Source organism: Prinia subflava, chromosome 13 (assembly GCF_021018805.1).
Source record: "Prinia subflava isolate CZ2003 ecotype Zambia chromosome 13, Cam_Psub_1.2, whole genome shotgun sequence".
In the NCBI taxonomy this organism is placed as follows: domain Eukaryota; kingdom Metazoa; phylum Chordata; class Aves; order Passeriformes; family Cisticolidae; genus Prinia; species Prinia subflava.
Genome location: NC_086259.1, coordinates 10,311,071 through 10,321,755, shown reverse-complemented (window position 1 = coordinate 10,321,755; position 10,685 = coordinate 10,311,071). Strand labels below are relative to the sequence as shown.

The 10,685-nt window shown below is 41.1% G+C and overlaps 1 long non-coding RNA gene across 1 annotated transcript; it reads right to left on the bottom strand.

Moving 5' to 3' along the window:
- Positions 1–228: 228 nt before the first annotated feature.
- Positions 229–10,527, bottom strand: LOC134557597 (uncharacterized). The gene is made up of 3 exons (XR_010082074.1): positions 4,800–10,527; positions 4,349–4,505; positions 229–3,145 (listed from the first exon to the last, which is right to left on the bottom strand). It is a non-coding gene; the product is annotated as an uncharacterized LOC134557597 (long non-coding RNA).
- Positions 10,528–10,685: the final 158 nt, after the last annotated feature.

The window sequence follows — 10,685 nt, the reverse complement described above, 5'->3', positions numbered from 1 at the left end:
GTCTCTGATTCAGTTAAACACTTCAACATATCCCTATCTTCAGCCATGTGGAGTATTTAGTTTTTAATGATACACACATTTGGACAAAAGCACAAGCTGTTCATGAGACTGCGTGAGCAGAAGGAGAGGCTGTGTTGATCAGCTCTTTTTCTGCTGGAAATTATTCATTCAGGTCACCCTTTTACTGTAAAAGTTTGGGAGCAGGAGTGCGTCATGCCAAGAGCTTAAGGGGGTGGAGTGGCTCTATTGGATGCAGAATGATGGAAGGAGGGTGAGAGGAGGGGAGGAGAAGAGCCACTGCCCCCCTCATGCTCCTGGTCCTGGTCCTGGTCCTGGTCCTGGTCCTGGTCCTGCATGAGCTGCCTTTTGCTGCTCCAGCCCCGGAGCTGCCTCCTGTGTCTGGGACTGATTTCCCAGTGCCTCCCAGTGAGTGCCCTGCCTCCTGTGCCCCTGCCCCCGTGGCTGGCTGTGTCCCTGGGCTGTGCCCTCCTCCCTGGGCACTCAGGGAGAGCTGCCCCATCCCCACTGCCATCGGTGCGCTCTGGGCGGGAGAGGAACTAGCAGGGTTGAGGCTGTGGTTGCTGTGAAGGGTGTTGTGTACCTCAGCAGCTGGATGGATGTCACTGAAAGTGAGAGAAGGGGAAGAAAAGCCACAAAACAAGCTTTGGAAAAATCTTTATCAAACAATACCTGTTGTGGGAGCTGCTTTCAGTGAGATGCAAACGCATTTTCCTTTCATTTCTGCAACGGTTCTGAGCTGCTTCATTAATAACAGACTTGTTTTGGAGACTGACAAGATGGGAACCAGCACTGTAATTACACACTGCTCTTTTTGTGAGGGCTGCCATGAAAACAACGCTGTGTTCTCATTTTCTCCAAAGACAAGCAGGGAAACAAATTTCTAACACCTTGCCCTCTGTTGCAGCTGGACACTGTTCCAGACTGACATGAATCAATTAAAAGTGAAGATGTAACCCATAGAAACATTATTCAGTAAGCTTCATACAAAAGAAAGCATTTCTGCTTGCCTAATTAAAGGATGAGAAAAAAAGTATATAGTTTTGGCAGTAGTTGTGGAAGTACTTTGCTTTTTTTTCAAAAGTCAGACCATCATAGCACAAACAATCAACAAAAGAAAAATGTTTCCTTTTCCTGGAGTTGGCTAATTAAAAAATTTCTCCCTCGTCAATTCACTGAACACCGAAGGAGACATTTCATGGCTTTTTAGCACCTGGAATGCCATATTTATTTTTCAATTGAAAAACTGTATTATAGTGAACAGCCATACACACGGCTTACCTGGATTCTCTAAATAAAGCAGTGATAATCTTTATCATTGCTCTCTTGACTTTGTTTCAACATTCTTTTTATGCAAATTTCCTAATCTAACTTGTAAAACATTTAATATTTAGAATATACTCCTTTAAGATCCATCAAAAGAGGCAAAGCTGCACAACAATGCCTGGTGCTGGAGCATTGTGAGCCTGCTACAAAGGAATGAGGTGATTCTTTCTTTCAGGTCAGAAGGTCAGGCTTCACTGCATTAATTTTGCTGAGTCTCTTTGTTATTTATAACAAACAAGGTCATTTATTTTCATTTCCTTGTTTCTAATTGCATGCATCTCCTTTGGAGTATGAACTCAGTAAACAGGTGGCTGAAATGCTGGGGAAAATACTTGAAGCTGTTCCAGAAAAAGGGCATGTCCCACACTGGTAAAGCAATTTGATGAGTTAGAGATTTAGTCATAGCAGGATGTGCACCTGCTTGAAAGCAAACACACTTCTCTTTGGCGCACACAGATACATGCAAATTAAAAGAGATTATTTCACTCTGAATGGTGGGTTGATATTTGATCAAATTTAACACTGTATATTTTAAATAAAGCCTTGGTGTATATTAGTGAAATACAATCTCTTTTCAGCTGCTTTTGATTTTTTTTTCAACTTCTCTTTGAGTATTACAAATGAATGATATTTCTTCACTAGCTGAGCCTACAAAAAGAGTATGTCTCTGGAGGAGAACTTTATCAGAGGATCTTTATGATGAGAACTACCTACATGCACTGAAAAAAAATGGGATAATGAAAAGCTAGGATGTTTGACTGACATGGAATAAACCAGATCTTAAATTTTTTATTCTAAAATGAATTCACACAAATTAAAGGGCATTCATTGGAGTGATAGCAGTATGCCTTTTTAATCCTGTAAACCCCACGTTCCCAGGCAGCCCAAATGGAACTCCTAAATATATTCATGGGCAGCTTTTGCATAGGTAGTTATTGAATTTGCATTTCAAAATACAGGCACTGTATGGCTAAAGCTGTGGCTGCATTGTCCTGAAAGATGAGATTCACTGTGGACTACCTTGATTTTAGGGGTAGTTGAGAATACAGCAGGAAGCAGTAATTGTCTGGCACGACTGAGCTTCTGTTGGTGGTGGTTGAGAACAGGTCCAGGGCCCAATCCATAAGGGAAACAGAGGGGGATTTTCTAGCAGGCTCCTCTAGTTCCCCAGAGAATGGGAGGCACCATGCCCAGTGTCTGCAGGCTCTGCACTGAGCTTTGGAGCTCAAGAAATGTCTCTGAGCAAGGGGAACGTGTGGGAGGAAGGATGTGCCATCCCAAGAGACAACTGTTTTGTCTCTTTTCCAGGATTGAGCACAGAGGGGTTGTTTGGAGGAGCCTCTGCAAGGGGCATGTACCCTCCTGCTTAAATTGCCCTTTTCTGCAGATTATTTCCAAAGAGTGAGGCAGGGAAGGCAATTTGGTTGTAAGGATTATGCTACAGCTTTCATTGTTTGGGATGCATACTGTAGCCTTTCTATGAGCAGATTACTGTCCTGGGCTTTTCTTTCCATGCATATGAAAATATACTTTGTGATTTCAGGGAGACAATATCATTAAATGGTATGGTGGAAGAAAGAAAATATTTTGTATCTCTAAAACCGATAAAAATCCAAACCCTTTCTTTAGCAAAATATTTGTTTCTTGAATGTAATTATAAATGTCATTGTACATTCTTCCTGACTTCAATGCTTATCTTGAGGAGTTCAGTGAAAATAAATTGTTTTCATGAAAGCAGAGAAGCCGTTTGATAAACACACTGTCTCAGAAAATTGTTCCCGAAGCAGAGGTCGTTCTCTCACTTTAAAAGAAAGAGAATATGTTTTAGAAAACAAGCCAGGCAGCAGAAAAAAGCATTTTTTGTTTCAGACAATTCATTTTAAAAAGCAATGTGTAAATCACATGGAAAATTCTGCATTGATTATTTTGACTGCTGTAGAACCCTGGAATAAATGAAGTTGAAATAGACTTATACCAAAGAACATTGCATTTAGTAGCAAGTTGGAGTGTTATTTTACTACTAGTTTTTTTTCAGATTTTGTTTTGTGATCACGTTTTATTAAATATTATCCATTCATGGTAATGGGGACTGATTCTTTAAGAGCAGCTTGGCACATACTGTTCATGAGCTTCAGGAAATAGTCTTGAGAACTGGAACCTGTCTTTTCAACACTGAAAATCTGACCCACTGAGGCATCAAAAAACAAAAAACAAAACACCCCCACCCAAAAAAAACCCTACCAAAAAAACCCAAACAAACAAACCCCCCACTCCCAACTCTATACATTGATACAACTGAGGATAAGTCCTGAATGGAAGTATAGCAGTTCTTTTTAGAGATGTTCATTTTAGAGATGTTATTGAGGTCCCTAATCACACCTTCAGAAATCTGTCCCTTCATTTTCAATCTGATGAATTTATGTGTTTATTACTAAGTCCCAAACTACTGTACAAGTACTTATAAAACAGTGATTCATTTTTTTAATCCTCAGCTAGAATTATGCTGCTATTAATATCAGCGTTATTAATATGCTCTCAGAAGACTGCATCATTAATTAGAAGACCTAAAGGATAACTAATGGGTCCTTTGGAAGACTACTCCCAGTTATTGTATGGATCTGATCTATCCAAATAAAGCTGTATGTCTACAGCCCTATTAATTTTTTTAATCTATCTTCACATTCTCTAGCAGTGGTCACTAATTATTTTATGTTATAACCTGTGCTAGTAGATGGCATGACATTAATACTGTGGTAAGTCACTGTAACATTTCAAAGGGACATGATGACGGCAGCATTTTTAAATAATTACACTGGTTTTTAAGGCAGGACTGTGACACTATACATTGCTTTGGCAGCGTCTCACCAAGTTCTTCATTGGCTTCCAAGAGATGAGCCAAAGCCATCCCTTCCACAGCCACCACCAAAGGATGTGCACTGTGGTCCCTGGGGGTGGCCAGAGCCACCTCCCCAGCTCTGGGGACAGCCAGGGCACTGCTGCTCACCTTCCCCCGGGGTACCACACAGCTCTCAAGGGTCAATGTGCTCTTGCATTGGGGGTTGTTGAATTAAAGTCACAAAATCTCAGAAAGACATTTCACTGATTGCTCCAGAAACATCTCCACATCTTCCTCTGGGTGCTTTATATTGCAATGTGTGCACCTGAAACATAGCAGAGGTTGTATGTGCATATTTCAAATCATTGCCTTAAAGAACATGGATGAAATTAAAACTGAAAAACATGCAAGAGTGAATTTGTTGCAGATACAAGTATTAAATGTAACCTTTCTCACCTGGAAAAACTCTTCATTATATCTCACTAAGACTTTTCATTAAAATAATTCTTTCAGTAATTAGATTTGGTTCTACTGTAAAATGAAAGCTTCTGCCTATTACATTCCTCTAGAATAACAGAGAAAATTAAAGAAAAATTTGGATTGCTCATGGTGAGCATACTTTTCTTTCTGTAGACATTGTCCTTGTAAATTCCGTGTAAAAAGTAGATGCCAATAGCTTTTTTTCCACCTCATAGTAGTTTCAGCAGTATAAATTCAACAAATGTATGAATGTGGAGAAAGCTGGAGGAGAAAACCAGAAACATAAACCACAGCTTTATATCAACAGATTATATAAATTATATATATGTACATGTAATTTTATATATATATGTATTTTTATATATATAACCATATACAGCACCATCTCTAATTAAGTTTTCCTGTCTTGCTTTAAAATGGCATCCCTGGAAGAAAGGAATACACTGCATCGATTTCTTAGCTGCAGTTAAAACTTTAATTCTTTAATGCTAATCTAGAAGTGACACTGTTCCAGTCATTGTTCTCCTAAAGAAGTGATTTTTTATATGACTGGACAGTTCCTTTACTGTTTTCAGGGCTGCAATCAGTTTGTTTTTCAACGTGGTCTTTATCTCACAATAACTGTGTACCACTATGTGAGGATACTGTAACAGTGCAGTCAATAGCAACAGGATATTCCCTCTGCCAAAAAGTAATCCTATATTGTCCATTCCACACGGGTTGTTTTGGAAGGTTATGGAATACTTTCTTTAAAGCAGTAGCAACCTTTTTGCTGAAACATAATTCAACAGTATTAATGGTTGTCTCTGCTCTCTAAACAATTCAAATACCTGTTTTTCTGCTACAATATTATTTGAAATATTGTAAGTGATTTGAGGTGGTAAAATACTTCAGGTAAAGTAAGAGACTTCAACAATCCACAGAAACATCAAAGAAGCACATGTAAATCTTTGAAAAGTTTAATAATTTTATTTTATTTCCCATTTCACAAAGTTATGCATTTCCTAACTTGGGCCTGAAAAACTTTCACAAACCAAAAACTTGCAGTTGTGATTTTTTTTCCTTGCAACCATCCATACTTGTATTTTGAAATAATGATTTGTATTTTAAAGGAATAATTATAGTTTTTAAATAATCCTTTGATCTGCAGTTCTCTAGTTGTGGCAACTGAGACAATGAGAAGATAAATAATCATCTGGCATGCAAGCACTAAACTCCAGCTGCCCTGGCTGGTTGGCTTCTCTGATCTGCTGGCTGAAATTCCCTCCTTTACTGCAGGAAACGTAGTCAGTGACTAATAAGTGTTTATTGATCTCTGCTTGAGATACTTGCTAAGAGATGTAGATATCAATGAATATTTGATCTGACTTAATGTTAAGAACAAAAGTATTTTCTTTATGGCCTCACTTATACAGGATATTCATGTGTAATCACTTCTAAATGCTGTCTGACTCTACCACCTGATGAGAAGGGGACCTCAGTGAGATAAACTCTAATGAATTAATATGCTATTAATTGTACTTTTTCTTAGCCAGAAGTTATTAGTGTAGTTGTTGCTTTGAAGGGTAAGTCCAAATATTATTGATTCTCAGCAGCTGTACTTGATAAGTAGAATATAGGTCTAATTCAAAGCCCATTGCAGTCGATTAAAGGGACTTTCTATTGATTCAAGGAGGTTTTAGACTCTTTTCTAAACCAGAGCTGCCTGGTGCTCTGTCTTTTCTCCTTCTGTATTCCACTTTTTGTTTTGTGCCCTTCCATCCTCCACATGTGCTCTGGGGGAAAGGGACCGAGACAATCTTAACAGGAGACAGCAGAGATGTTGTATTCCTCCCTTTCCTCTTGTTCCTCCCAGCTCTCACAGAAGCCAAAAGACACAGCGTAGGACACTGGAGGAATAGTGGGTCCTAGGATGGTGAAAGATTACCTCTCCCTCTTCTTTTTCCTTCTCTCACTTTGTTCTAACTTCTTCTTAAAGCTTAACCAAAAATTTCCAGTATTAAACACTTGTGGTGTCCAGCTAAAGACAGACACAACCTCAACTTGGCTGCCATTTAAGTTTGCTGAGTTAAAGACTGCAAAGTGCCTTACTTCATCTGGATGTTTTAAAATTTGCCAAGCACCTCACTCTACTTGAGTGCTCTAAAGTTTGTGGGTAAGAGTTATTTTTGAACCTCCTGAGAGTTTGGTTGTATCTCCCACACACTGCCCAGGGTAAACCCCTTCCCATTGCCTGTGGGGAGGGCTGGGGCAATAGACGTGGATCCTGGATTGTAGAAGCAAATGTCAGGTCTTTTTAATGTTGACTCTGCTTTGTAAAACTGGAGCAGAGTTTCAGTCCAGCCTTGGCTCCCTCCATCCCTTCTCGCTCATTTCCCTGCCCTCCCATGCTTGCTGTCTCTGCCAGAGGGAGGGAACGGTGTGGCCAGGGACAGGGGGTTTGCTGAGGTGTGCTGCTTGTGGAGGATTTGGCTGCCTACCTGAGAATTTGGGTGTTAAGAGATCTGGTCTGTTTGTCTTACCTCTGAGGTTCCTTCCTGACCCTGTGGTTTGCTGGAGTAGATCTTCCAGTGCCTTTGTGCTGCACCTCAGATACTATTTCCACCTTACTGAACTGACACAGCCTTTGCAAAGGCTGTCAGGATACAAAGTTTGGCCTGGTACGGAACAAAACAACAACAACAGCAACAAAAAGTGAAAAAAAAGTTGCAAGGCTTGTGTGGGAATCAGCCAGGCTTGGAACATTCATATTTACCTAAGCAAGTTGAAAGGTTTCTGGCAGCAGTGAGAATTTGTGCAGGCACACTTTTAAGTCTGTATATGACTGATTCACTCAATACAATTTCTGTTCCTACATCAGGAAAGCAGTTTGAGTGTTCTTAATGGCTTTTAAAATTGAATTGTGATGATGAGTCAGAAGAAAGTATAGCTGAAGATGGAACAGAGTCACCATTTGTGTGTTGCTTCCTGAATCATAATTGTTGGCAGCAGTAGGCATACATTCAAACCTTTATGAAACAAGGCTTTTTGAAAAGTTTCTTTGAAACTGAGGCTACCCAGGACCAGGAAAATTATTGGAGTACTCCACTTACTGTAGATAGATACTTGCTTTTATTAAACCAGCAGGGAAAAAAGAATACTTACTCGAAATTGCAAATACTTCATACTTCCATCTACTTTGAAAGAAAAAAAAAATAAAAGTGGTATTTCAAAGCCATAGTTTTACTGAAAGACCTTTAAGAGAATGGCTTGAGAGAAGAATTCGTTGGACTCCTTTCAAGCATCATGTACAGAAGGTTATAAATACTTTGGCTCATTTTCCATTTTTAAGGTACTTGTGAGATAAATGCATTGTAATAAAAAACACATAATGATGTCATGTGTGTGGATTGAAAGTATAGCAGAGATTACTCAAGTTTACTTATTTAATAAACTATGTTGAAGAGGTGTTGAGAAAGAAAAACACACACCTGCCTAATTCTTTACTTTGTACAATTCTCTCTGGTACAGTATCACATAAACCATAATATTTTATTTAAAAAGAAAAATATATTAGCATATCTATCTCAGTTTCTCTTGTTTCTTTAGACCATTTTAGATCACTTATTCCTTTCACTGCAGTCATATTAGTTTTGCATAAGACTTACTTTGGGTACTATGTAGGGGTAGATTATAGCCAGGAATTGGAATTCTTTTTCATTGTTGAAAATATTGAAGTTCTGTTTTAGTTTCATGGTAGTATAAACAGACAGTATTTCAAAACTTCTCACCAAATACTACTTTAGGAACATTTTGCCTAGCTTAAATGTAATTTTTTTTTAATGCTGACTGAGTCTGTTTCAATTTTACATTCACTTTCTGAGCCAGTGATGTCAGAAAGGAGTATTTTGAGGTATTACTGTTGTGCCTGTTCTTTTACTTTCAGAAGAAATTGTGTTGGAAACAGCAGAATACTTAAAATCATGGCTATTGACATCCCCATTATCTGCTCATCTCCTGAGCCCAGGTCTCCTAACCCAGTGCCTCCCACCTGAGCCTCCTGCTCCTGGCACGGGCACAGCTCGGGCAGGGAGAGGCACTGCCAGGCAGGAGCTGTGCCCAGCCAGAGGGGGCACGCACTGCCCAGGGCCACGGATCGCACACGGATCACGCACAGATCACACATGGATCGCACACGGATCACACACGGATCGCACACGGATCGCACACGCATCGCACACGGATCGCACACGGATCGCACACGAATCACACACGGATTGCACATGGATCGCACACGGATTGCACACGGATCGCACACGGATCGCACATGGATCACACAGCTCTGTGTGCTTGCACTGCCTTCTTGCAGTGTGGCAACAGACCACGGCCTGACCTGGAATCATTTGCTGTTCATTCCTCACTCATGTAGTCTTCTAGGCAGTGGGAAATAGCTGTGTTCACACAGCAGAGCAGTCCAGAACTTGAGGGCAACGATCTGTTCCTGTACCTGAGAATCTGCTTAATCTAATACTTCCACTTGGGTAAAATTCAACTTTTACTTTCAGTCTCAGTTGAAAGGTGTTTACTGTGTGTGTACACTACCACTTTTCCCTCACTGTGTTGGAGAAACGCTCTAATGAGATGTTGCATTCTGAAACAGTTTCATTGTCCTTTTCTGAACAATTTGTTTCTCTCAGGAGCATCAGTAATTTTTTGCCACAGATACGAGGTGTTCCTGTGTGAATACTCTGTGCTGTATGTGCCTTAACCATTTCTCTTCTAGCAAGAGTACATTTTGCAGTCTTTTCCCTTCAGTTAAAAACGGTTGCCACAATGAACATGAAATTGGATTAGGTATTTGACAGCGTATGCCTGTTATCTTCGCTATCGAGGCATTTACCCATTCGTATACAGTTTTCTAGAAAGTTAAATTCTGAATACTCTATGGAAATACAAATACATATCTGTGCTATGTTTAATTCTGCTCTTAGTGCAAAATACAATGCTAGAGATGTTTGCGTCAAAGTGTGACTTCAGAATCAATCCTGAATCCAGCATGTCCTATGCAACCAGGGGCTACTTGTGCCACCACAAATATTGAACATAAGATTTCTAGGAATGGAGTTGGGAAGATGATCCCTTCTACATGATGTAGCTCTTACTGTTTTACAGTTTGCTCCCGATGTTTTTAGACAGTGAAGAATCATGCCTGGAGATGAAGTATGGGGCACTAAGCTCCTGAGGGAGGCATCAGTCACAAGTGCGACTGAGCACGGGCCCAGGATGTGTGTCCTTCAGAGAAGGTCTTGCTGCTGCTGTACAATCAAGCCTCGATACTTATGTTACCATTACTATTTTGCACCCGAGTAGAGTAAACCCCACCTGGGGCGTACTTTCCGCTGCCTTAGAACTGCCCAGGAATCCGCCCCAGACCCAAAAGGCTCCCTCCTGTCACGGAAGCCTTGAGTCCAGGGCGTGTTTCCATCCTTCTGCCTTGCACCTTGTCTGCAGGGCTAAAGTCGTGAGGTTAAACGGCCTTGTGCTGCTTTAGTGTTTTCTCCAAAAGTTCTGGAGCAGATTTTCGGACCAGCAAAGCTCCGTGCAAGGGAGGAGATACGGCTGGGCTGTGCCTACGACTGACAAAACAAATTTGGGTTATTAGCGGGTTGCTTTGACTCACCACCCGGAGACTTTGAGACTGTGAGCAGGTTTCTGTGAGGCAGGTTACTGCCGTTTAGAGTCCTGCTCTTGACAGCGCGTTAGAAAAATCTCGTTTCTTCTGCTGCCAGCCTGACGCAGCAAGGCAGCGGTGTGAATCGATAGAGTGCATTATCCAAAAAAAAAAAAAAAAAAAAAGAAAGAAAGAAAAGGGCGGAAAACTGGTGGAAGCGGCGAAAGTTACTCACCTGGAGCCTTCCGGGAGCGAGGACAGCCATGGGCAGGGCCGCAGCCGGCCCCGCTCCGGCCCGGGCGGGCGCGCACCGGGCGGGGGGCGGCGGGCGGGGCGGGGAGGGGCGCGGGCCCGGCCGCTCCGCCCGGAGCGCTG